This window comes from Ambystoma mexicanum, chromosome 10, assembly GCF_040938575.1.
Source record: "Ambystoma mexicanum isolate Mex_15411 chromosome 10, UKY_AmexF1_1, whole genome shotgun sequence".
Lineage (NCBI taxonomy): Eukaryota > Metazoa > Chordata > Amphibia > Caudata > Ambystomatidae > Ambystoma > Ambystoma mexicanum.
This window is the reverse complement of record NC_090932.1, coordinates 1,529,599,719-1,529,627,345: the sequence shown is the minus strand read 5'-3', so window position 1 is coordinate 1,529,627,345 and position 27,627 is coordinate 1,529,599,719. Positions and strand designations below refer to the sequence as shown.

The window sequence follows — 27,627 nt, the reverse complement described above, 5'->3', positions numbered from 1 at the left end:
GCAACATTACATGTGTTTAATAAGGAAGTGGAAGCAGCAAAAACATTGTTTCGATTAAAGAAGCGACAAGCCTTGAAACTCCTGCTAAACATCAGAGGAGTGGTATTAACTAACTTAAAAACAAGGCATAAGAATTGGTTGCGGAATTATAAGGCTGCCCTGTTCCAAAATGATGGTACAAGAATGCTGAGTGCACTAGCAGGGAAGAATACAGCACAAATTTGGGCCATCATTAATCAATCGACCTCAGGGCATAAAATTGCTCACCAATCAAATAATGTCTCAGAACAGGCTTGGGCTAAGGAGTAGAACTTATATTCACCACCAACAAACTCATGTTGCCCAAGCATAACACAGATTGCTGATAAGTTCTGTTTAACCTTTGATAAAGAGGATATTCTTTATTATATAAATAAAGCAAGCCAATCGAGAGCCCCTGGGCCCGATGGCCTCTCTAACTTTACTTTAAAACAACATCCTGAATTATGGTCTAATATATTATGCAACATGTTTTCTAGCATTACCCCAATCATGGGAACATTCCATTATATTGCTGGTCTATGAAAAGGGCAACAGATCTGATGGTGTGAGTTACAGGCCTATTGCCCTCTTTGACACCCCGGGGAAAATCTTTAATCGTATTTTCCTAAGGGATCTGAACAATTTGGCGACTGCTGTAAGAAAAAGAGACCCATTTCAAGGTGGTTTTGTGTCTGGGCTAGGAACCTCACCAAACATCATTACCCTGAACATGTCAAGATCCCAATGTGCCACCCGGAACCAGCCACTGTATATTGCATTTGTTGATTTCCAGGTGGCTTTTGATTCTGTTGACCGTGAATTACTTTACAAAAAATTGGTTCATTATGACTGTCCTCCTTCTCTGATTACCATAATAAAGCAACTACACACTAATACATCTCTGCAAGTCCGACTCATAATGGAAGGCATACTCTCTGAACTGATTTTTACAGAACGAGGCCTTAAACATGGCTGTATCTTGGCATCTTTTCTATTCAATCTCTTTATTCTCGATCTGGGTGAATCGTTTTCAAACATAAGTGACATGCCAAAATTGGGCACCCAATGCATAGCCTGGATGTTATATGCAGATGATCTTGTCTTGTTATCTCAAACCCCTAGTGGGCTTCAAAATGTATTGAACAAATTATCTGAATACTCATTGGAAACAATCTCATTATTAACTTAGAAAAGACACAGATTGTTATCTGTCGTAAAAAAAAACACTTTTCAGAGAAAATGTAGGTGCCACTTGCAAAATGTGGCATTATTGAATGTCCCAAAATATAAGTATCTACGTCTAACAATCTATAATACCTTGTCTGAAACCACGTACATTACAGCATTGAATCTCAAATTGCAAACTCTGAAATCACAGGTGACTATTCTGGTGTTTAAATATGGTAAATTCTTGTACAATCATATAATGTTTCATCAAGCTAAAGTAGTACCCATTATATTGTATGGAGTTGAAACCAAACTTCCAATGAAGTGCAACATCTGGGACTTGTGTGAAGCTCAGTTCTGAAAATCTGTGCTAAAATTACCAAAATGCACTCCACTTTCTATGATCTGATTCGAACTAAGCTTAGTCTCGCTTTCTGCGTAGCTAACATGGAAGACGTGTAGTCTACTTCGAAAATGCTTATTAGGCCTTGCGAAAAAACAACATCTTAAGCGCAGTTGCGTACTATCTTGTCGATTCAGCGCACATCTTTCCACATAAATGCAGAAGCTATGTACTGGATGCCCTAGCCGATGCGTCCATATCCATAGAAATTCTGTTAACAAATCCAGATCGAGCAAAGTTGAAATTATACCAATATGATTGGATTTGCAATAGAGCCAAATGCTGCACTTATAAAGACTTCAATGAACAACTGTTTGGGTCAAAAAAATGTCAGGTAATGTCGGACTATCTGATAAAGTTTCCATCTCCTTATATTAGACAACAGTATTTGTGATTTAGACTCAATCGTCTACTAACAGCAGAAATATTGGTAAGGAGGGGGATTCTTCCAAAAGAGTTAAACCACTGTCGCTTTTGTCTTGACATGAACTGTCAAGAAACACTGCAGCATCTGGTAGTAATCTGCCCAGCTTTAATTTTGACGAGAAGAATCTATTTTAGTAAATTGTTATGTCTGTATAATCCAATGAATGAAGGCGAAATATGGTTCAGGATCTTTAATAGTAAGAAACTAGCAATTAGGATCACAGTAACATAATATCTAGATGCCATCTTGTCATTGGTTAACATTGAATCCAAGCAGTAACTGGAATAGTAAACCTGATAGATATTTGTTCGGTATTTGCGACAGACTTGTTTTAATCATTATGTGATTTTCACTTATGAAGATAACAGAAAAAGACCTCATTATGAAATAAATATGCTTTGCTTCTCAAATAATTATTATGCTCTTATTCAAATTAATGTGTATATGGAAGTTATAGATGTAATTAATGATGTTTATGTATTTGTATGTGGTTTTGTATTTGAAAGGCTGATATGATCAGCCAACCAAATAAAACATGTATTTTCTTTTTTTTTTTAAGCATGCAGTTTTCACAGCGGTCGTTTTCGCTGCATTTCAAAATAGAATAAATGTGTTGTGTGTTTGGGGTAGGTGATTTGGGGTGGTGGGTGGCAAGTTGAGGTGGTGGAGATGGGTTACATGGGGGCACTGTGGTGAACCCCCATTAAAAAAAATAGATCTGCTATCACATCTGTGGTGAAAACTGCACTTTTAAAATGCAAACGTCAAGTAGCTGTGGTGAAAACATATGGAATCATTCTTGATTTTTCTGCTTTCATTGGCCTAAGGAATGGTTTTGTAAGGAGTACTTGGCCCTCTTTTGCTATTTACCAGGACTCCCAAACAGGGCTCCTTCATTACTGTCCCTACTGTACAGTTTTTGAGAGGATTGACGCGCTAGCTTGCATTGTGGACGTTTGTTAGTCCTGAGTGGGATTTTAACTTTATTCTTCCATTTTTAATGGCAGCTCGATGGAGCCTTTGCCATCTTGCTCTTTAATGTTGCTCACCCATAAAGTGATTTTCCTAGATGCCAAACACTTCCTCACAGTGGGTGGGGTTGAGTGGGCTCCAGGCTTTCTTTCAAACCTCCTAACCTTGTCCTCTCCAATGAAATATGGTTGAGAGTCTGTACTTCTCAAAAGCATGGCAGACTTTCCCCATTACTGAAATCAATTTTCTTACCTCTGCCTCATCCATCAAAGACAGAGGACCGTTTTTGATTGCCACTTCAGCTACAGTGTCTCTTGGTGGATGGACTTTAGGATGGTGAACTAAGTTTTTGTCTGCTTTGCTAGTGCTTGGAGGCTCTTCACAGGCATATCCTGCCCAGATGGATTGTTCTATGTATCTCTGAATGCTATGATCTGTCCAACATGGAAGTATATTTTGGTCTTAAGTCTGTTTAGACCAGATAGCTGGCCCATCCCTCTGCTTTACAGAGGGGCGTCCATGTTAAGGACATCAGCCTGCTGATTCCAGGGGCATCTCTACACACATTTGCCAAGGGCTATTGACCAGATTTTGTATCATGTCAGACCCCCTTATTTGACCGTAATGTACTCCAGAACCTCCTGATGTGTGTGATGGCTCTTTGAAATTCTCCAGGTTCGGCACTTCTTTGGGAGACTTTCACAGAAGAGGATTTTGTGATAATAAGGAATTCATTAGGTGAGCAAATGAATGACCTTTATAGTGTTCTTTCTGGTGGTATGGTCCTTCTTTCCACAGATCCCACCCTACTCCTCATTACAGGTATCTCCGGCATCTGCTATATGAGGCCATAGAGGGCAGACATCTCAATAACCCATGACATCAACTCCAAAGTCATGGGTGAACACGAAGAGCCTCCATGTGTCTTCTGGTGGTTGAAACCAACCTCTGAAGACCAACTTGTGCCAGGAGGATATTTCTGAGATAAGGAATATGTGGGAAGAAGGACTAATCCATCAGAGTATGTTACAGAAGGTCATTAGTAATTCATTTGTTTTTCTGTTCTTTCAGCTGGAAAAAGGCCTTCCTAACGGGTCTAAAGACTCATTCAAATCTGTAACGACTGCACTCCTAGAGAGGGCCAGGTTAACCCTGTTGTTGTGTAAATGGTATTCATAGACTCTTCATTAATAGTTATAAACATTGAGCATCTCCACCTATATGTGGGTTATTGAAACACATTTTAATAGTGAATACACTTTCCAAAGTAAGCCAGCAGGCATTGTTTTTTAAAAATGTTTAATCAATTTAACCCCCTCCACCAAAAACACTTTACTACTATGTCTAGCTCCTTTTCCTCTATAGTCATAAGATGTAATTCCGAGAGGGGGCGAGCCTATGGCTTTTTTGCCTGCCCTTCCTTTTCTTCAAGTCATTGGGACAGTGTGCTTTCTGTTCAGCTTGTGTACCCACATTCCTCCAGGGATTGTGAGACACAAATGTCAGTGTCCAACCTCTATCAAGTGTTCTTTGATGCTGGGGGCCCGCAATGACGCACAGGACTGCAACTCCTGCCAGTCCATGCGCCCAAATGCTCTTCTGGAACGGGCTTTGAACATTTCACTGCCCTCAACAAAGGCGGCAAGCAGACTCCTTTCATTAATGCCCATGTCACTGAGAAAGAACCAGAGAGGTCCTGTTCTCATTAAGAACTAAAAAAAGACAAAAGCAATATAATGTGCAAGATTTGCTTCCCCTCCACCTTTAAACCACACACACACACCCACACCCCCCTAACGACACTTCCAAGCAGCACTCCTCTTAATTTTCCTTCAGGAAGAGACATTCAGACTTGCTCCAGGATAACAATACTTCAGAGGAATGTATGCCTGCCAAGGTGCAGGTTCTGTTCCCTTCCAGCTCCTCCACTCCGGAGCAGTGAAAAGAATTCAGATCTAATATGATACATGTCTTCGACAATGTGCCAATGACAGAGCCGCCCCATTGTGCTTTTTGAGTCCGGTGTAAGCACCTGTTTGGCCCACGACTGCATGCCCGTTGGCATGTTATCAGTCACAGTTGTGGAGGCTGCTCAACTCCAGCAACCCTCTGCCTTCAGGTGCCCAGGCCTTAGAGAAAGGCTCCTCTGGGCTGATCAATTGCTGGATTATGCTATAGCTTCCAGAACCCAGTTATTCTTGAACATGAAATCTTTAATGAAGAAGTTGACCCTGTCCTTTCTGGGACTTTCCTGGGGAGTTTTAAAGGCGGGTGACATTTTTTACCACCTTGGCCTCCATCTTATGTGATGCCAGCGGATTGAATACCTCACCTGAGCTTGATTATGTGCAATTATGCAAGCCCCTACTTATGGAATGCCTAATCTGTCCTTTCATAGGACAGTAACCCATGCTTCTAATGGATTTCTCAACATTGATATTGATCTCCCCAGCGCAGCTGCTGTTGGGAAACTTTTCCTCTGCTAGGGGCGCACCACTGATCTGTGTCGGCTCCGCCCAACGCTTCTACGTGGCTTCCACTGGACATGACGTTTAGCCAATATATATTGAGTTGCCACACCCTGCGACCTAAGTTACTTTTTTTCTGCGCACTCTAAAGCTGTATGAGTATGACACGCAGGTCTGCCGATCATGCCAGTCGATGCACCCGAAGGCACTTCGTGAACTGGCGGCAAAACTATTCACCTTTCTCCACAATAGAAAAGGTTGCAAGTGGACTTGTTCGAGATCGCCTGGCTCAGAACGTCGAACTGAAGAATGGTCCATGGTACGCAAAGACAAGAAAAAAGAAAAGCACCACAACATGTGGTGTTTCCTAGGTGGGTTTTCTTAACATTCTTCCTCCTCAAGTAAAGGAAGTCATCACTTCATGGATTCCTCCGAGGTGCAGGTAACTTACCCCAACCAATCCCCCACCCCTGAGGAATGGTAGGCCTTTTGTCTGAAGATGCTCGACATCTTTGACAAGGCGCTACCGGCTTGAGCCGTGGCGCCGGCTGCCCCAGCCCTGCTGGTGGCATTGGAGTACACCAGCTTCAGACGATCCGTCAGACAATGCTGAATCCCACAACCGTATGCCCTTTGGAGGAAGCTGCACTCCCTAAATGTGCATGTATGTCTCGTATGGAAGATATTCATGACAAAGAGGATTCCCTTGTGCCCCAGGGAATTTAGGGATTTCCCAGAGGAATTTTATGGAGAAGGAGACTTGAAGGTTCAAGCAGCTGATTTGCAAGAGGCAAGGGGTCTGGAGACCTCGCCAGAGTTGGACATGCTCCCTGTTCCTATGCCAGGAAAACCTTAAGCCGCTTTGCAACACCTGATGGCTAAGGTGGTTGTTACCTTGGGGCAATCTGCCCCTTCTAGACTCCAGGTACAATAAGAGCTGACCAATATTCTGAATGAGGGTCCACAGACAGAGACCCTTCTGCCTTTCCACTCGGCAGTTGGAATTATGGTTGAAATTGGCCTCCGTGTCAACTTGGATCTGGCCAAGAAGCACAGTGCAGCCCCTTCAATTTCGCTATTCTTGTCTTCTCATGCCTCCCCGGAGGATGTAGTTGTCCAGGTGGCCAGGGCAAGTCTGAAGACACTTTCTTTCCCCTCTTTGACCTCAGATCAGGAGAGTAAAAGGCCAGATGCCTCAAGGAAAGAAATGTTTTTTGTTCGGGAAGCCTAGGCCTGGGATCCATCAATTCCTTCTGTCTGAGGACATCCCTGCGGGGTGACATGAGGAATGGTTTTGACGCCTTGATAAAAGATGGCAAGGAGGCTTCACCTCAGATCCCTCCAATCCAGTCTAGATACTGCCGACTGTGTGGCTAGAATGATGGCCACTGGAATAGTCTTGAGTGTGATGAATTGGATTCTGCCCTGCAGGAATACAAGGATGAGTAGCAGTAAAATGTCCCACTCAGCCCTCACACTTCTACAAACTAAAACCAAACGCAATCATAAAGATAAAACAGGGACAGTTAAGAGGCATACCACCTTCACCTTTTGTGTTAAGATGGGTGTGAAGCTGAAACAATAGTGTCCCAAACGCAGTAACACAGAAGAAGTGGAGGGCACAGGAAGGAGAAAAAGAGAGAGAAAAACAAGATGATTGCAGTCTTATTCATTTGCCCACAGCCACTCCTGCCTACTCTAATCCCACCCCCTTCCCACTAAGAACAAAAGGCTCTTAGGGATGGAGCACCCTTGTGTGAGGCTATGCCTTTTGAATGGGTGTGCCACTTTGATTCACGGGCCCAGGACAGCTGCATGCTGCGTGGCTGTCTCTGGCCGAGGGTCTTACCTGCCCTCACAAAGAGATAAAAGCGGAGGCCCGGTCTAAACTCAAGCCTAGGTTTATTTTGAGTTTACCTTGCCACCTGCATGGGTTAATTATGATCATCGTAGTTTTGGTACAAGGGGCATATCTTAGATGCCTCCCCTGTGCTGCATCTTGTGACATTTGAACTTGCCCTATGCCACGAGGCGAGCAGACGCTGCAGATTAGGCTACTGATGCAGCAGGGCACAAGTACACTGTTTTTGTCATGGAGATGCTGAAAAGGGGAATGCGGTTAGCATAATTTTATTTATCAATACACATCAAAAAAGCCAGGACTTTGCACCCTTGTCAGATAGCAATTCCTCATATGCCCCCCTGATAAAAAAAGGTTGAGACTCATCCTTATAAGGGTCTGGCTCATCCTCCTGGTGAAAGTACCTACTGAGGCCACCTGCATTAGTGTGCTGTGACCCAGGTTTGTGTTGGATGCCCTGCAGGGATATGGCTCAACGCAGTGACTTGGGATTCTCTTCCCTGCATTGCCATAAACCACCTAAGAGGTCTGTGGTCTTTTTGGGCAGTAAAGTGAGACCCAAAAATGTAGGGTTTCAACTTGTGTACCGCAAATGCCTCCTCAATGGTTGCCCAGTTGAACTCTCGCTTTGTGAAGTGCCTACTTAAGTATGCACAAGTCTCTTCTACCTTCTTCAGGGTTCAGTTGTGCTTGTACTGCACTAATGCCAAATACATAAGCATCTGTCTGAATGATAAACTCTTGTCCAAAATCCAGGCTGTTTAGAACTGGGACCTGACACATGCTGTCCTTCAAGCTCTGCAAGGATGTCTGACCAGCAGGTGCCTATGTGATCTTCTTTGGCAGTTTCTTTGATGTCACATTTAGGGGAGGGCACAGGTTTCATACCCGTTAATAAAAGGCTGGTAATAATCTGTGAGGCCTTGGAAGCCCCTCACTTGAGTCAGGTGGTGGGCATCTCCCAATCCATTACTGCCACCTACTTGGTATCCTAATTAAGTCAGAGTACCCTGTGCTGTCTTGCATTTGGACTCCTTGATAGTCAAGCCAGCCTTCTGCATGCCTTGAAGCACCTGTTCTAGGTAGGATAGATGGTTTTCCCAGGTGTTGCTGAATACGGCAATGTAGTCTTGGTAGGCAACTCTGAAGTGTACAATCCCCGTTAGGACCTGGTTTACCATCCTTTGCAAGTTGGCAGGGGCATTCATTAGTCTGAATGGCATAACAGTGAACTAATAATGCACCTCTGGGGTGGAGAATGCGGACCTCTTTTGCTTGATCGGTCAAACCGAACTGTCAGTACCCTGCCTTGAGGTCAAAGGTATTCTGGTACTTGTCAGCGCCTAACCAGTCAATCTGTCTTTCCAAGGGATGGTGCATCTGTCTTCACGACAGAGTCGAACCTCTGTTAATCAATGCAAAAGCAAACCTCGGTTTTCCTGCTGTTGGTCTTTTTAGAGACTCATACCACTGGGCTAGCCCTAGCCCAGGGGCTGCGGATGGTTCTATAACTCCCAAGAGCAACATCCTAGAGACCTCCTCCTTGATGGTGTCTTTGACCTAGTAAGACATCCAGTGAATCCTACTTTTCACTGGCTTGGCGTCTACGGTGTCGATATCATGGCTGCACCAGTCAATCTTCCTGGGAGTCCACGAGAACAGTAAGTCGAACTGGTCCAGAAGCTACTGGAAGTCCTGCAATTGCTGTTCGGTGAGCTTGGGGGAGATTTGAACTTCCTCAAATGACCTGTCAGTGGGATTGGCGGGTAACAATTCGGGCAGGGGGGATCAGTCTCTTCCTCGGTCTGGTCATCCTTGACCAGAGCCATCACCAGATCAGCCCGGCTGTAGTGAGGTTTTAGCCGGTTGACGTGGAAGACCCGATGCTTCTGTCTCGGGACCTTGGTGTCAGTGAGGTAGTTAACTGCACTGATTATTTCCAGCACCATATAGGAACCAGTACACTTGTCGTGCAAGGCACTGGGCTTCATGGGCTCGATGATCCACAGCATCTGGCCTTTACTCCATAATCCTGGCTTTCTGGTCATGCCAGTGCTTCATGAGCTCCTGGCTTGCCTTCAGGTTCTGGGTGCTGTGCTCTCTGTACTTGGCCATCTTGGACCGGAGGCCAAGCACATAGTCCACTATGTCCTGGGAAGGAGTATGGGGATTGCTTCCCCATCCTTCCTACACCAGTCTTAGCGGACCCCTAACCAGACCCTCCAGGATTTTGCATCATGAAATGGCAAATTTTGTGGCACGAAATAGCAAATTTTGCAGCACAAACCTTTATTTATGGCTGCATTTTTGCAGCACAATTGTTATTGACTGGAGGGTGCAAGATTGGTACATTGCAGGAAAGAGGCCATGTGCAAGGCTACAAGAGAGCCACGGTGTCAATATATGTATCGTTTGTATCAAATAGGAAGAGTCGTAGATGTCTCTGGCTTGGCAGAACAGGGTTGGTTTTGGCTACGTTTTTTGGTTTAATGTGCATGCCTATTTAATATTATTAACGTTATTAATCATTATCAGTTGTAATGCAAAAAAATGTTCCCCTTTTATGTTTCCGAATCCCGCAAACACCCACACACCTCTCTCACACAACACACCTCACACGTCTCACCAATTCACCATCACAACTTGTATTTCGAACCTCACGCTCAGTCATACAAATACTTACATGCTCTATCACACTGCCAAGTCACAATTTACGCTTTCTAGTCCCTGCCAAACTCCAAATCATACTCCCAACTCACACCGTACACTTCCCAATTGCTCCAGCAGTATACAGTCCTTCATTCTTGCATGCTACTTCGGCATCTTTCATCCTTTCTCGCATTCTGCAGCTTACTGCCCCTTTCCGGCAAACCCCTCTCGGCTTTTGGGCCACTACTACCCCTGAGCCCACGTTCCTTCCACTTCCTGTACCTCTGCTCTCTCTCTGATTAATGGCCCACCACCCCACTGCATCCGCTCTGCTCACTTGCCCACCAATTCCCCCGTGACTCACTGCTCTCCCTCTGATCTCCCTTTGTTTTCTTGCCTACCACGCCAATGCTCACCCATCACTCACCGTATCACTCCTTTCTCTCACATATTGTGATAATTTTTCAATTTTTGAAGAAAACTGTAGATTCTAGCTTTAAAAATGGGGCATCTAAAAATAGAGCAGATGATGTGCTGTTTTTAGATAACCCATTTTTGGAAATGAGCAGGCCACCTTAATCTCAAAGGTGACCTGGCATTTCCACGGTTCGGAGCTGTAGTGCAAATGATGCGCTTGCCAGCCGCCTTAATTACGTTTGTGTTGGAAACACTCTCCCGACAATGGTCTACAGGCTCCCCGGGCATTTCACTGTGACTAGCCCTTAGGGTCCTACCACTGTAAAATGCAACCCAAAAAACACATTTCTATCCCATTTGATGAACAAAGCACATTTCATCACTTGAGTAAAAAAAAAAAAGCACTCCGATCCACAAAGGACATCTGAATGTACACTTCTTGTATGCGCCCATTCAGATGTCTTTTTTCACCCCTTAGCGCAAATCAGGGGGCATTTCTGCATATTTAAAAGCACATCTTGCTTGTCAATTTGGGATGGGCTTTTAAATGCTCAGAAATGCCCCCTGATTTGCGTTAAGCGGTGAAAAAAGACGTCTGAGTGGGGGCATATAAGAAGTGTACACTCAGATGTCCTTTGCAAGCTCAAGTGATGAGATGTGCTTGCGCATTTCATTTCTTGAGTCCCCAAAATAAAATTGAGAAAATGGCCCCTTGAGTATTTTTTCTGTTGTTGCAAAAAGCCCATTCTTGTGGGTGTTTTTGCAAAAATTGCCATTTTTGCGCTTTTTTGCAAAAACTGCCGTTTTTCACTATAAACTGGAGGGTCTGCCTAACGGGATGGTCAAACAGGAGCTCGAAGGGACTGAACCTAACACTGAGAACCAGATGCATGGTAAGAGAATATCCCACTTTCTCCCGAGAGGCTCTGTCAAGTCACCCATCATGCCCTTAAGGGTCTTGTTGACTCGATCAACAAGCCCGTTGGTTTGTGGGTGAAAGGCTGGGTAGAACTTGTAGGTCACTCCACATTCAACCCATATTGCCTTCAAATACTCCAATATGAAGTTGGATCTTGGGTCCGAAATGACTTCTTTAGGGAACTCCACACAAGAGAAAATCCCATGGAGGGCCTTCACGGCTACTGGGGCCTTGATGTTCCTCAAGGGTACAACTTTGGGGTACTGGGTGGTGTTATCTACCAGGATTAAAATGTATTGGTTTCCTGAGCAGGTCTGTGTATCCAAAGGACCCACAACGTCCATACGTATCCTCTCGAAAGGCCGCCTAACTCCAGGTAGTGGAATTATGGGGGCCTTGGTGGCAGGTCTACCTTGCCGGATGCTTGACAAGTGTCCCAGAACCAGACATATTCTTTTGTCTTTGACCCCACCTGGGGCCAGTAGAAATGGGTAGACACCCCGCCTCCTGGTACAGCTGTACCCCTCCTCTTTCCCCCTCTGCACCCTTCCCCAGCTGTATATCTGTCTTGTTACCTCTGAAAAGTGCACCGTTCTGCATCTGTTGTACACCTCTGTAAAGCGCCCCGTTATGTATCTGTTGGTGTAAAGCGCTCTGTTGCTTCTCGAAGCTAGGTCTGCGCTCAATAAATATAATGATAATAATGGCATCCACTTTGCCATTTGGGATCCACAGCGTGTTAAGGCAGCTTGAGGAGTGGAACGGAGACCCCATAGACCCTAAGGATGAAAGCGCTATGTAAGCAGGGATACCTTGGCAAGCCACTGCAGAGCCAGGACCAGAGGGCAGGACTTGGGTCTGATTCAAAATGAGCGGTCAGGGCTCTTATAGCATTGGAACCGCACACGGATCCATAGCTGAAACTAGCACAGAGAAGAGATTGATGAGCCTATTGAAAAAGCCCAAAGAAGACCAGAAGACCTGTAATCAAACCGAGACATAAATGAAACCAGCGTCCTTTAAATATATGCCCTATAGGGGGCGTGCCTTGGAGCCATGATGGTCGGAGCGTCTCCGTAAGAGCTCCCGGCTGGTGCCATGTCACCAACAGAAATGTAACGGTAAATTAATCGCCTCAACAGCTTCAGATACAGTGTTCGCCTGCTGAAAGGCTGCTGCATCAGATGTTCGACTCCCAAGCTCCATTGAGAAGGGGTTTGCAGCCCCTTCGGGTCAGTCCAAAAATTCCTTGACAGCGGAACAAAGGCAAAATGGCAGCGACTCCTACTAAACGCAACAGCCCCTGAGACGTTGCCCTTACCCCTGCTCCATGGGTGTAGCCACTGGAGAAGGAGACTATCAACAACGCAACGTGGGGCTGGAGCTACAAGAAGGACGGCCCATATATGTGAGGAGCACCTCTGGCGCCTACCCAGTGCCGGGCCCAGCGACACCGTGCAGAGCTCCGGACCCCGGGTGGATTCGGGACTCGGGCCGGTGGGATATCACCCAGCTCTCTTGAGGCCGTGGGAGCACCCCCTGCTGTCGCATACCACCCACTCACCGACCCGAGGAGGAGGTTGTCTCTGGACGACCGCACGCACCCTCCCTACTAGCCGCCGCGGAGGAGGAGGAGCACGACCCGGGGTTCCCGGGCACCTGTAAAAAGCCACGAACTGGGGAGCCTCAGGCTGGGGGAGGCCTGCCCGGACCCTCTCTGCCGGCCCCAGTCCCACTCACCAAAACCCCGGAGGCTTGAAGTGGAGGGGGCTCTGCACCAAACAAAGGAGTCGGGCTCCTCTTCCCCCTCAGCCCGGAGCTGCAGCGGCCCCTGACATGCTGGGACGCTGGCTCCCCACCCCAACAGAGAACTCGAGGATGTCTGCTGGGGCCACACGCGGAGCCTTAAGCCCCCTTCCACCGCCTGACCCAGGAACTCACGCCTAACGGCCCACACCGCACAGTTGCCAAAAGGCCGGGGGGCATCCGCAAAAACATTCACTTGATGCCAACAGCGGAGCGCTAACCCCTCCAGGTACCTCACCTAAAGCATCCTACCCATGGGGCAGAGACTTTGACCCAAGCTCAGCCACACCACTGTTAAAAGGTAAGCCCGCACCTGTCGCACAAGTGGGGGGAACTCAGCAGCAGCACAAGCAGCTCCTTCTCGCCCCACGGGACAGTTCAAAGCAAACTGACTCAGTCACATAGGAACTGGGGTGGGCCCACAGGCTCCTCGAGTCTCAAATCCCAGCCCAGAGCCGGATTCCTAACCTCCAGCAGCCTGAACTTAAACACCTCAAGGTGACCCCGAAATCCGGAGCCTCGGTGCACCCAGCGACCCCAGTTTACCTGCCGCCCTCCCATAAGTTGCCGTGAGTAGAGCTGAGGTTCCCCTGACTCCCATCAACAGCACCCAGAGGGGTCTCAGCAGTAGAAGTAAAGGGGGAAGATTCCTGTTACAAGCAAATAAGAGCTTGAGTACTGACGGAGGGACTTCTCATCATTCCCCCCCCCGCCCCCCTCCCACAGCAGACATCGCTACGCTCCTCACGACACCGATGGCAGAAAAACCAAAAAGGGGTGAGCGTAGCGACAGCGCAGCACCAAGTAACCGCGCAGAAGAGGGTCCTGACCAAGGTGCACAATCAGTCACAAAAGCAGACCTACAAGAACTCCTATCTGCCATCACTAAGGAGTATCAAAAAGGTACTGATGAGGTGAAGAGCAAGATTTCAACGCTTGACAAACGGGTGGGGGAAATTGAATCAAGAACTGTAGAAATCAAAACCACACTCTACGAACAGAACTTCGAAATAGGGGAGGGGGCGGATATGCTTGCAGCACTAGAAGCCAGATGTGAAGCTCTTGAAGCCAAACAGGAGGATGCCGAAAATCGTTCCAGGCGCAATAACATCTGCCTGAGAGGAATCCCAGCATCAATCCCTGACAAGGAACTGGGGGCTTATGTCAACGATTTATTCCGCTTCATCATAACCCTCCCGGACGGATCCCCACCGGAGCTCGACAGGGTGCACAGAACGAGAGTAAAGCAAAATTTCCCCACTGCCTCGGACGTACTGGCAAGAGTACATTTATACAGACTTAAAGAGGAAATAATGCGGCAAGCCAGAGGTACGCCCCGCATACACTTCAGAGACGCCACAATATCTCTGTACCAAGACCTAGCTGCAACAAGACCTAGCTGCAACCACATTGGCAAAGAGGAAAGCCCTAAATCCCTTGACGGAATGGCGAGAGAGAAAGATCATATACCGCTGGAGTTTCCCCACAGCCCTCTCATTCTCATGGGAGGGAGTGCCCCGGCATATCCATACCCCAAGAGAAGCCGAAAGCTTCATGAACCCTCTACCAGATGAAGGCGAACCTGAGGAAACAAGGCCTAACACGGAGAGAGCAGAGGGGGAACCCCTGAAATCCTGGTCGAGGGTGGATGGTCGAAGCAGAATACGGGTCCCCAGCCCAGGAACAAAAAGCCAACAACCGCTAGGCCCAAGGTACAGTGCACACTGAGCTGACCTCAATAGGCTGACCGGAACTTGGATACAACAAGGTTGCCCGGCGGAAGGCAAGTCAAGAGCCAGCCTGGAACCCCCGGCAAGCCTGACAACAGGCCTTGACCTCACAAGCCACTCTCCAGGTATTCGAGTAAACAGAGCCCTCGCTGTAAAGCACGCAATCCATAAGAACGGTCCGAACCCAAGTGAGGACTGCTATAAACAGTCCGGAACTACGTGAGGCGTAATCGCCGCTTACGGAGTAGGTGACATGGACCCAGTCGGTTGCCGGTGAACGGCTGGACCGGAAAACCAGTTTCTTTTCTTATTTGTTTGGGGGTTTAGCGGGGATGCGGGGGATGGGGCGGGGTGGTGGGGAAACACATGACAAAGGGGAAATACTGGGGGGGGGGAGAGACACGGCAAAAGACAATTCCAACAGCAGTAAACTGCACAATCGGCATATGGATAGCATTCAGCCCACGCGAATCAAGGGACGCATTAAGCAAATCGACAATAGTATTAATGGCCACCTCGAATAAGGAGCTAACCATGCTGACCTAGAACGTCCAAATCCTAAACGCCCCAGGCAAAAGGAAATCAGTGGAGCACAGGCTTTCCCAAATAGCATCGTCTGTCTACAAGAAACTGATCTCGTAGCAGCCGACGAGAGACGAGTTGTAACGCTCACCTGGTTCCCAAGGAGGCGCGGGCGTGGTCTGGATGGCAGTGGCCTCTTCGAAGGAGATGTTCAGCACCCTGAAGATGGAGTGGGCTGGGTTCCCAAATCCGGCTTGTCTGGCTCGGATGAATACCCTTCTGTGAGCGAAAAGGAAGGGTTAATACTCTGCGGGTTTTGTGTTGATCTCCCGTTACCCTTCTCACCCTCCTTGCAACCCTTCTGTAATTCCCTGTGGAGACTCACCTTGGGGATTGAAAAGGCGAGTTCTCCATCCTGCTTCTGATGTAGGGGCGCGTTGGGATCCAGTTACGTCACTGGATAGTAAGTTCGAGTTTGCTTGTCTGTTCTGGTAAGTACCGTAAATGTTTATGGCAAGCTTGAGTCTAAACTGTTCCTCTTCTCTTTTGCAGGTAATGGAAGACTCCGGGCTGAGGGCGGTTTCCGTCGAAAACCTGATTTCAGGGGTGTTTTGGTGCAGGCCCACTACTGTCTTTTCCTGTCTCTTTTTCCTTAGGGGCCGGAGTTCGAGAATGCCGAAGAAATGGAGCCGGTACGAAGCAGAAGCTGAGTCCGACCTGTAAGCAGGTAAGTTTAAAATAGTTTGTTTGCTACGGTTCTTGCATTCACTAATGTGATGTTTGCTTTTTCCCCATAGGGGCCGGGGTGCTGAAATGCCCAAGGAATGGCATCGACCCGAAGGTAAGAAGAATTAGCTTGGCGGGTAAGTGCTTCTTGGTTATTTTCCCCTTCTCACCTTGCTTTCTTCTCTTTGTCTCCCCGTAGGTGCTGGAATGCTGCAGGAGATCCGGATGGGCGTCGCAGAGCCGAAGGCGCCACATGCAGGTAAGAGAAGTGCGCCGAGATGTATGCGACGCGGTGAGTATTTAAAATGATGTCTTTTTGCAGGAACGTTGGCGCGCTGAATCCGGAATGCAGCTTTAACAGGTAAAGTTTGTTTTCACCTGTTTCTTCTTCCCTTTTCTATCCTTAGGTGTTTCCAGGATGCTGGCAGGCGTGGTCGAGGACTGGAGCAGGAGCAGGCACGGTGAGCATCCAGCTGCTATGAGCAGAACAACGCGAAGCGTGGTTTGCTGTCTGGGCGTGGCTTAAATAGTCTTTCAAGTAGTCCCAGGTATATATCCTTCCACTGAAGGTATGTATCCTGCCACCAGCCACACCCGTGTGGTTAAGTGGTTCCTTTTTCATCTGGAAGTTGTAGAATGATCTGCCAGGTAAGGAAATTGCAGCATGGTCTGCCAGGTAAGTTTGCACCAAACACATTTCCTTCCATATCTTGTATGAGCCTGGCGCCGATGGTGCCAGGAATATTATCCCTTATGAGCCTGACGCCAACGGCGCCTGGACTGAGTCCAAAGAGCCCCTATCTGGGGTGGCTGGGACTTCCCTAGTATACATGTTGCCTGCCTCTGATTGTGCCGGGCCCTGTCTGGCTCCTTGGAGGTAGGCATCATGACACGAGTCTCCTTCCAGCGTTACCCAAGACGCTTCTTTGCCTCGGCTGGACAAAAGCAAAAGGGCGGGTGGCTGTGCTCCTGAGCCACAACATGCCAATAACTCGGATTACAGCCAAATGTGACCCCGAGGGTCGCTGCCTCCTGCCGAAAGGCCTTCTGATGGACCTGCCCATCACTTTAGTCGCAATTTATTGTCTGAACTCCATGCAAGAGCACTTCCTCCGTAACCTTCTACCAATTATCTCGGCCTTGGTAGTATTTCGCCTACTAATTGGAGGAGACCTCAACTTAACCCCGGACCCGAACCTGGACAAGACACTGCCCTCATCGAAGGAAGACTTTGTTAAAGCGCTAGCCATGGGCACATTTTTAAGGGAAACTGAGACCATCGACGCTTGGAGGCTGTCCAACGGGAGCGCAAGGGACTACACATTCTATTTGCACGCCCACTTAGGATACTCGAGGATTGACCTTTTAACGACAGGCACGCTTATCCCATGTGTCGAAGACATCCAGACAGGACACAGAATATCAGACGACGCCGCAGTCATCATGCGCCTAAGGGTGCAGGTCCAAACAGACATAGCCAGTAGAACAGAATTAACAGAAGCCCTAACCAACTACTTTAAAGAAAACACGACCACTGAGGTCTCCAAAGCGATCATCTGGGATGCGATGAAACCTGTCATCCGCGGGGTCGCAATGGACTGCACCGCAAGACACAGGCGACTAAACCAAATGCAGCAAGACAAACTAGAAGCAAGGGTTGTGGAAATAGAGAGACTTTTCAAACAACGCCAAACCAGAAAAATGGGCCGAGAACTGAGAAAAGCAAAAGCTGTGCTTGAAATGCATTTAGCGGACCGATCAGCCTGAGCGCTGACCTACACCAAGCAATTTTATTACCTAAACAGTAATATAGCTAACCGCCTCCTGGTCCACAAGCTTAAGAAATTAACGTTGCGGAACAACATTCAATGCCTGGCAAACGACACTGGCACCCTCCACTACACAAACGCAGAGAAACTGGGAGCTATGGCAAAATATCACAGGGAGATTATGGCCTGACCCCCAAGAGATAAAGCTACACAACTGCAATACCAAAGGTCTGCCCCGAAAAGACCCACTGCACTCCCACCTAGAAGCTCTGGAAGGCCCAATTATGGCGGAAGAGGTGTGTGGCACCATTCGCTCCCTAAAAAACACTACTCAGGGACCAGATGGGCTCACAGTGCATTTCTACAAAATGTTTGTGCATATTCTCGCGCTCCAGCTAGCGGATCTGTTCAACTAATTTCTCACAACGGGATCCACCACCCCATCCATGGAGGAGTCGCTAACTGTCCTTATCCTAAATCCCGGGAAAGACCCCGCTCAATGCTTATCATACCGCCCTATCACCCTGTTAAACGACGACGCCAATGTGTATGCTAAAATTCTGGCGACGAGATTAGCGCCACTTCTCCCAGACATGATACACCCAGACCAAACTGGGGTCATCCCGGGCCCAGCACCCAGGACAGTATCAGAAGAACAATAAACATCATCGAATCAGCAAACAGAATGGGATCGGAAATGGTGGTCCTGTCGCTAGATGCACACAAAGCATTCGACATGCTAGACTGGGGGTACTTACAAGCAACGCTGCTGCACTTTGGATTCGGCCCAAACTTTGTAAAATGGACATTAGCCAATTGCCAACATCCCTCTACCATGCTTAGACTAAATGGGAACAGATCGGACAGCATCAAGATAACGAGAGGCATCGGACAAGGGTGTCCCACCTGATATTTGCGCTCTCAATGGATACCTTTGCCAGCAGAATCCGCCACAACCCGGCAATATGCGCCCTTGAATTCAAAGGGGAATCTTACAAAGCCGCTCTGTACGCGGATGACGTGCTACTAACACTCACCTGCCGGAAACATCGACAGTGGCTCTGTGGCAAGAGCTTGAAGCTTTCAGAGGGGAGTCAAGATTCCAAGTAAATCTCTCCAAGTGAACAGCAATGGGAGTCAACATGCCGAGGAAACATCAGAACGAACTAGAAGCTGATCTCCTGATCCCAGGGGCGAAATCACAACTCAGTTATCTGGGGGTCCAGGTGCCAAATAAATCAGAATATACAAACTAAGCTTCCTCCCATTGTTTAAAGAACTTAAAAAGGATCTGGCCCGCTGGCAACAACAAGAAATATCATGGTTTGGCAGGTTCACAGCCCTAAAAATGAACCTGCTTCCAAGACTACTCTACTATTGCCTAGCCCTTCCAGTAACTGTTCAGGAAAAAGACATACAAAGGCTGCAGACGGACATTCTGAAATTCGTTTGGGAGGGCAAGAAAGCGCAAAAAACCGAGGTGCATTATGCGTCGTGGCTCAACGGTTGGCGGACTCGGGGTCCCCGATGTGTCCAGGTACAACCTAGCGGCTCAGCTTTCGCAGGCCTTTGCACAGCAGACCAACACCAATAAACCTGATGGTTAGATCTGGAGGAAGCCTGGTGCCTGGTCCCAATAGTCGCTCCCGCACATGAAGATACGAGGAGACCCCCCGACCCCCGAATATGGGGCCGCTGCCGGTGACCAAAAACACAGTGATGAACTGGCATAAAGCAGCTCGCCAATGGAAGTGTAGAACCACGACGGAGCCACTTACCCCAATCTGGGACAACCTGGACTTTACTCCAGGTATTACCCCAAGCAACTTCCACAAATGGAAAGAAGGGGGGCTGCAGCAGGCCACAGACTTTTTCGTGGATGGAATCCCCCTGAACTTTGAGGCCTGTAAAGCCAAATTCCAGGTTCCAGAAACGAAGAGGTTCAGATACACTCAACTCAGGCACTGGCTCTCAGGCGAGACGATGAAGAAAAATGGAAGTAGAGAACTCACAGCCCTAGAGAGAACACTCAGTCGAACACCCCTAAAGGAAAGATATCCACACTATACAAGTTGCTCGACAGGATGGACCCAAGTAAAAAAGAGGCCTACATGTTGAAATGGAAAAAAGACCTAGCCAGAGACATAGATCCCGAGGAATGGGGCCAAATCCGGGCCAGGGGGCATAAAAGCTCCAAATGCATAACCAACATTTAAAGTGTGCTACAGATGGTACAGAACTCCAGAGATACATAACAAATGTAACCCATCCATCCCCCGTACTGCTGGAGTGGGTGCCCAGACAAGGTAACGCTATACCACCTCTTATGGACATGCCCCAGGGCCACCCAATTTTGGCACACCGTCCTAGAACAAATTAAAGTGATCACTGGTCTCACGATCCCATGGGACCCGGGAATAGTCTTACTAGGAGCAACTGGAGATGGGCAGTTCCTCTGACCGGCCAAAGGGCAGATTTATGCTTACACCTCCTGACGGCCGCCAAGTTATCTATAGCCAGACTCTGGAAACACCCAGAAGGCCCGGCAATTCCAATGTGGTGGTCCAAATGTTGGGACGTAATAGCAGCCGAAAAAGTCACAGCCATCCGGTTCGGGAACAGAGACAAGTTCTACCAGACCTGGGCTCCCTTCCTGGACTATACGCAGCAGTACCCAGGGCTGACAAGACAACCCCAACACTGCAATGGTTGGAGAAATTGGACTAGACTACCTGGAGGACCCAAGGCATAACCCCGAAACCCGAGCATGGCAGAGGAACTAAACAGGCAGAACACCTCATGTCAGCAATCACAGGGCCCTTTGCGAAGAACCTTTAGGCGAGCTAGACGACCAAGTGCGCTGATGTGCATTTCTTCCTCATAATCCGTAAAGCCAAACTGCTGTCTCTCATGTTCCCTGTTCCCCCTTGTCCCCTTCCCTCCCCCACCCCCATGGACTATTTCTGTTGAGGTTTTTTTGTTAACTTGTTCCTTGTTACCGTTATCCTAGCTCTAATCATCACTGATGTCAATTGATGTGTGCTGAAAAGCTGGAATGTACAAAACCAATAAAAATACATTTGAAAAAAGATAACCCCTATAAATGTTGCTAGGGTGTTAGTTTAAAGACAGCATACCTGCCCATAGAAGGATCAATACTGAGCGAACACATGCCTCAAACCCTAGCCAGACCTATTAGGGAAGATACCTGGAGCAGCTATTCCAGATGCCCTTTCACAAAGGACTTGAAGGTAATCGATCCCTTACTGAGTTAAGGTGACTCAGACTCTTAACAATGCGGACTAACACCATAATACCCCATTCGTAAACCAATAGTAATTCCACTGGGCAGAGAAGTGGTATCATTAATCAATTTACAAAGGAAGACTCTGGGAACCCCCCTGCAGCATAGTCCTGGTTGCCCCTTGATGGTACTTATCTGCAGCAAAACAAACTAACAGTATGTATAGCAATAAAAAATACAACCCTATCTTATTAAAATATTTTATTGTATTTCCATCTTCAAGATTCTTAAGGCTGACAATGTTGACCAATGCAATTCGGACTTTGCTATTCCTTCAGGCACACATCTGTCTTCAAGAAAGGAAACGTCTGGGAACAAACTGTTTGTTGTGCCAAGCCAAGAAACTGACTTATCTGCCCCAAAACTACTCACAAAGTTGCGCTGAAAAAGTAATGTCCGTCTGAAATTCGTTGGCCAACATTATTACTTTGATTTGCTGTGGTCAAGTACTAAGAGGGTGCACCAGCACTGTGGGGGGTCCTCCCAAGTTTACTTTGTGTATGAAATACTTTTAAAAGGTGCTGTGAAGTTTCTGGTATGCACCAACATAGAATATATTCCTGTTTATGGATTGAGTTCTCCCACAGATTCCTCATCTTGATAGTTATCCAGCGTCAGCTGCTCAGAAATGTTTTCGATATGGGACATTGTGCAGCCCGATATCTTCGACGACTCCCTCGTATAAGGCCGCGCTATTCCTCAACAACAGATGTGCTGAATAAAAAGAGGCACTATGCCCCCTTACTTCAGTTCCTTTTTTCCACGCGCTCAGCTCACTATTCTGAACACGTTCCTATTCAACTTGAAAGAATTCAATCATTCGTCAGTATATCGGGCCAAAACCGTCTGGGTTGAAACACTGCAAGAACTGTAACTCTAACATGTCCCTCGCATTATCTGTGTGTGGTGTCTTGGTTTCGGGCAGTATACGTAGCAATGTGGTTCTTGTCTGGCGATGAACCCGAAGGCGGTGAAGGAAAACTTGGCAAAGCTGGTGCTCGGCAGACTGCTGTCAAAATCCACAGCAATGTCGCTGCCATGGTCCTCGGAACACGATACTGAAGGACTACTCAAGCGAAACATCGAGAGGAACTCTGCCATAAAAGTCCAAAAACCGTTTGCACTCTTGTGGCGAATGTCGCCATGCCTCATTGTTGCAAGAAGAAAAAATAGACATGATTCCAACTCGTCGGATGAAAGGGGTAAGTTGTAAACTGCAAAGGGTGGTCTAGGGAGGAGTGCGAGAACTGCAAAAACAAAATGCTTAAAAGTTTTGAAAAGGCCTTGGCTGGTACGGCTTTGGCCTCGACGCTGCAGGTCGATACAGCTCCAACCGCACCCGGTCCATCTGGCACGAAGGCAGCCAAGGCAGGTCGAACTCCCTCGAGCAAGACCTCCAAGAAGAAAACGCTGAAACCATTGGCAGCCCCCGCGGCCAAGATGCCTCGTGACTGGCAGAGACCCGCAAAATCGAAGTTTGGCACCAGAGACTCGGTCCATGTTCTTTGACTCAATGCGGTCCATTTTTGACGAGGAGGGTTACCTAATACCATTTGGGTTCGAGCCAATGGGGGGGGGGGCGGTGCATCCTTGGATTTGTTACCAGATTTGGTGGCAGACCAAGCTAGATTATTGCAACTGGCAGAGGGCATCCACAATGCCAGTGGTTTGGACACTGCCCCGTATTTGGAATTCCAGCAGCTAAACTCAAACACGCACCCAAACACCCAATACTGCAGGGCGGTCCAGAGGGTATGTTATGTTATTAGTTCTTGTAAAGCGCACAATCGCCCGAAGGCATCATGGAGGGAGGCAGCTTCATGATAATTAAAATAGGAACGTTTTAACCGGTCTTCTGAACTCCAGATAATTAGGAGTTTTCTTTATAATAAGTGGAAGATTATTCCACAGAACTGCTGCAGCAATAGAGAAGGCCCGGCCGCGCACCCGGTCTCTGTTGTGCTTTTGAACAACCAATTGTTCGGAGGTGGCTGAGCGCAGATGACGAGTAGGGCGGTAAGGCATGAACTTAGCTTAAAGGTATTCTGCACCCTGACCATGAATGGCCCGGTGTACAATGCACAAGGTCTTATATTCAACCCTTTGAGCCACAGGGAGCCAATGCAGGTTCTGTAATACAGGAGAAATGTGTGCTCCAAAAAGGGAGTCAGTGGCTACCCTTGCGGCCAGATTTTGCAAACGCTGCCCTTGGGTTGGGCCAGGTACAGCGAGTTGCAATAATCAATACGTGATAAAACCATAGCAGCAACCACTGAAGGGTGTAACGAGGCTGGGATCAGAGGTAGTACTCTTGTCCAAATTTTCAACTGAAAATGACCCGCCTGACAAACCGCAGAGACTTGTTGGTCCATGGACAAGGATGCAGATAAAACCACACCCAGGTTTTTCACTTTCTTAACTGGGGTCGGTAGAGGCCCCAGGGAGGAAGGGCAGAAAAAGGATACCTCAGTCTTGTCCCCATTCAGTTTGATCCCATTGTGGTTCATCCAATCTCCAACCGCAGTCAGGCAACCCCACAAGCATGACGACACCTCAGCCTGATCCAGGTCTAATCTGTTCAGTATCTGTGTGTCGTCGGCATAAGAGTAACACCTGACGCCGAAGGAGCGGATGAGCCGAAGGGTAGTCGTGGCCTTGGAGCACAGCGCTCCATGAAGCATGTGATGCAGTAAATCCTCATCGACATCCTCGACCGTGGTCCGCAGACTGAGTGGGCTTTGCTGTTCAGTACTGCCATAGCAGATCGGTCATGACCTTGTGGCAGCGTTCGTGTTCAACACCAGCAGTCGACACAGAGCTTACAAGCAAATATAAGCCAGCAAGAGGTGACCTTCTGTTTTTGCCGACTCACCCGAACCCCAAAGTGTTAGTTGTGCAGGATACGACAGTTATGTCCAGGCCCTCGACGTCGAACCTCTTCACCAATAGGGAGTAAAAAAGGGTTGATGCTTTGTTGAAGTACGTTTTTGGCTCGGGGGAGCATGACTCTTAAAGCTGTAACTGCCTCTTGTGCTTTTTCTAAATTCTCCCATATCCTCTGCAGCACTATTTCAGATGCATCTGACCACCACCCAAAAGGAGAGGTCTAGAATGGCTTCTTACACATAGTGGCTGGTGGCAAAGAAATGGCCTGTCAAGCGCTCCATGCAGGGTTGGACGCAGCAGACTGTATGGGGCGTGCTATGGACACTTTTACAGTCTTGCACAGGTCTGCTTATTTGAGGGGCTCTGTTTTTTTCCCGAACATTTAATTGAAGCTGCTGGACCTTGTTTTCAATGATGAACATCTTTTTGGCCCCAAAGCCGGCGAGTCACTAGAATAATGCAAGAACTCAAAGCTGACTGCTAAATCATCAGGGTTAATAGTGCAGCAACAGCCTCCTCTGCAGAATGTTGCCTTTGGGTCCCGAGGACTCGGTTACAGGAGGTACTCTACATTTCCCAGAAGGTCGCAAGCGCCCCAGGCGAAAAAGGGGCAACTCTGGTTCCCACAGCAAGGTAGTGGTAAAGGAGGGTCTTCAGGATGGTGACATTTAGGGAAATTCTTAAGGCTCTGCAGTTCCAAGACTGACTGGTGTCGTTGGACCTTCACGGCACCTATTTTCATGTGCCTATCCAGAGGAAGCACAGGCGGTTCCTAAGGTTCATCATCTGGGGACGAGCATTACCAATCCAAGGTGCACCCTTTTGACTTGACCTCTGCCCCCAGCGACTTTACCAAGCTGATGGCAGTAGTAGCGTTGTGCATCTTTGGGTTTCCATACTTGGGACGATTGGCTGATCCAAGCACAGTCTCTGAAACATGTTTCAAGCCCTCACACACACACACCTGTTCACTACTGCACGACTTGGGTTTCTCTCTGAACCTAAAGAAATCCCAGACTTCAGCAACGCAAAACCTCCAGTTCATCAGAGCAGTGTTGGACACCTGGGAAGGGAATGCGTTTGCTCCCAAAGAGAGTGTCACCAACGTGGCACACATGGTCGGTCTCTTCCAGAAATCCAGCAGTCTCCCTGCATTCGCTTTCTTTTGCCTACTGGGCCTCGTGGCATCCTGTTTTTTTCCTGGTGCCGCAGACTAGATGCTGGATGAGATCCCTTCAGTGGCTTCACAGGGGCCACTGGTCGCAGTACTTAAGCGAGATGTCTGCTGTGCTCCAGAAGTCGAGGTCTGTGGTGAACGACCTGACCTGGTGTAGCGACAGGATGAACATGTTGGTGGGAGAAACTTTCTGTGCGCAATAGCAGGTTGTCGCGGACGCCTTGCTGAAGGGCTGGGAGCTCCTTGCAGTTTTCTCCAGATCAGTGGTCATTAGTCTGAGAAGGAGAAAAGTTACTGTATCAATCTGCTGGAGTGGCCAGCAGTCAGACTGGTGCTGACTGCTTTTGCGCCTTCTTTGCAGGGGAAACATGTCTCATGTTAATGGACAACACAGTTACCATGCACTACCTCAACAAGCTGGGAGGCGTGAAATCACTGCTCCTGTGCTGGGAGGCCATGCAGCTTTGGTTCTGGGTGCTAGAGAGCAACATCTCAGCCTCTGTAGCTCATCTGGCAGGTGGGGAGAATGGGTTATCAGACACTCTGAACTCACTCTCCCATGAGTGGGAGCTATGCCCAGAGGTCATTGCGGAGATCTTCACCCGGTGGGGCACCCAGACGGTGGATCGGTTTGCAACGGTGGACAACACAAAGTACAAGCAGTTCTGTTTGAGTGAATGTCCCCTAATGGGGACATAGGAGGATGCATTTTTAGTGGAGTGGGTCTTCAACCTCCATAATGCGTTCCCGCCGATACCAGTCATCCCTTCAGTTCTCAGGAGGTTGCAGAGATTCAGGGCTCACCAGATCACCACGGACTGGGCGAGGAGGATGCAATACTCCTGGAACTGGCCTTATGCCCACCTCTCCTCTGAGGCTGCATCTCTTGTGACATTCGGGATGCAGTGTGCTTCACCCAAACCCTCTCAACCTGCATGCTTGGCTCTTGGGAGGCTGAAGTTCAGGGACTGGGACGTTGATGAAGAGATGCTGGAGGTGTAGTTGGCTGCACGTAGAATGTCCACTAGGTCCCTGTATACCTGCAGATGGAGAAGGATTGTGACTTGGTGCAAGGCGAAAGGAGTGGACCCCATGTCGTGTACCACCTCCACGGTGATGGAGTTTTTGTTGGCCCTAGCCAAATCAGTCCTGCAAGTGTGCACTGTGAAGAGTATCTGGCGTGTCTTTCCTTTCTAAAAGGACGTCAGAACAAGTTTCCTTCTTTACCATTCTAGTGGTGGCCCAGGTTTTGAAGGGCCTTGTTAATTCTTTGCCTCATTCACCTTTTGTGATCCCTGATTTGGATCTGAACTTGGATCTCTCCTTTCTGATGGCGGCACCGTTTGAGCCTTGCATTCAGCTCCCATCAGACTCGTCACATTGAAGACTGCTTTTTTGGTGGCAATCACATCCTCTATAAGGGTCAGCAAACTGCAGTCACTCTCTAGTAAAGACCATTTCCTAAAGATCTTTAAAGAAAATGTTTTCTTAAAAGGGCACCCTATGTTTTTGCCAAAAGTGGTGTCAGAATTTCATCTAGGCCAGAGCATCGATCTGCCAGCATTTTACCCTCTGCACCATCCTTCAAAGGACAAGGAGAGGCTCCACAGATTTGATCCCAAGAGGGTGCTGAGTTTTTACCTGGCTAGAACTGGCTCTTTCAGAAAGAATGACCAGTTATTTGTTGCATTTTCACAATCCAGGTTGGGGCGAGCAGTTACTAAGCAAACTATCTCTCGCTGGATAGTGCTATGCATTTCTGAATGCTACGAGTCCGCAGGTAAGGAGGTTCCAGCAGGGTTTAGGGCCCATTCTACCTGACGGATGGCAGCCTCCTCAGCTCTTAGGAGGGGAGTGCTGGTTAGACGTATTTGTCCTGTAACAGTGTGGTCTTCTATGCACATGTTTGCCAAGTATTACAGCATGGACGAGACCTGTGGGGCAGATGTGCGCTTTGGTAGGGCGGGCCTCCAGAGTTTTTTGGTGTGACTTCCAACCCTCCTCCAGCATGATTACTGCTTTGGGAGTCTATCCAGATAAGGAATCTGTGGGAGAATGCAATCCATCGACAGATAAATTACTTACCAGTATGCTCTTTGTATGGATTCTTCTCCCACAGATTCCTCATCTCCCACCCAGCCTACACCGCCTGGATGTCCGTAGTCTTAATCGGGTTCTGCTGTCATGTTTCTGTGTGTGGTTGACAAAAGGAGCAGATTGCTACGGTTTGGGGCAGCAACAGTTTGCTGGCAAGACTGCCCTACTTCTTCTGGTTGTATTTCAATGTTTGAAATATGAATTAAAAAGGTAAGCAAGCAATGGTTGTTTGCAGTTTTTGTTTGTTTCTATGCCTTTCCCCATTACTGCATGTTCCCTCTCGCAAGCTGAGCCGGCGGGGGGACT

The 27,627-nt window shown here is 47.9% G+C and overlaps 1 protein-coding gene across 20 annotated transcripts in view; it reads left to right on the top strand.

Moving 5' to 3' along the window:
• Positions 1-27,627, top strand: part of CIT (citron rho-interacting serine/threonine kinase) — a 2,264,529-nt gene that overhangs the window by 1,485,514 nt on the left and 751,388 nt on the right. The window lies entirely within an intron of this gene.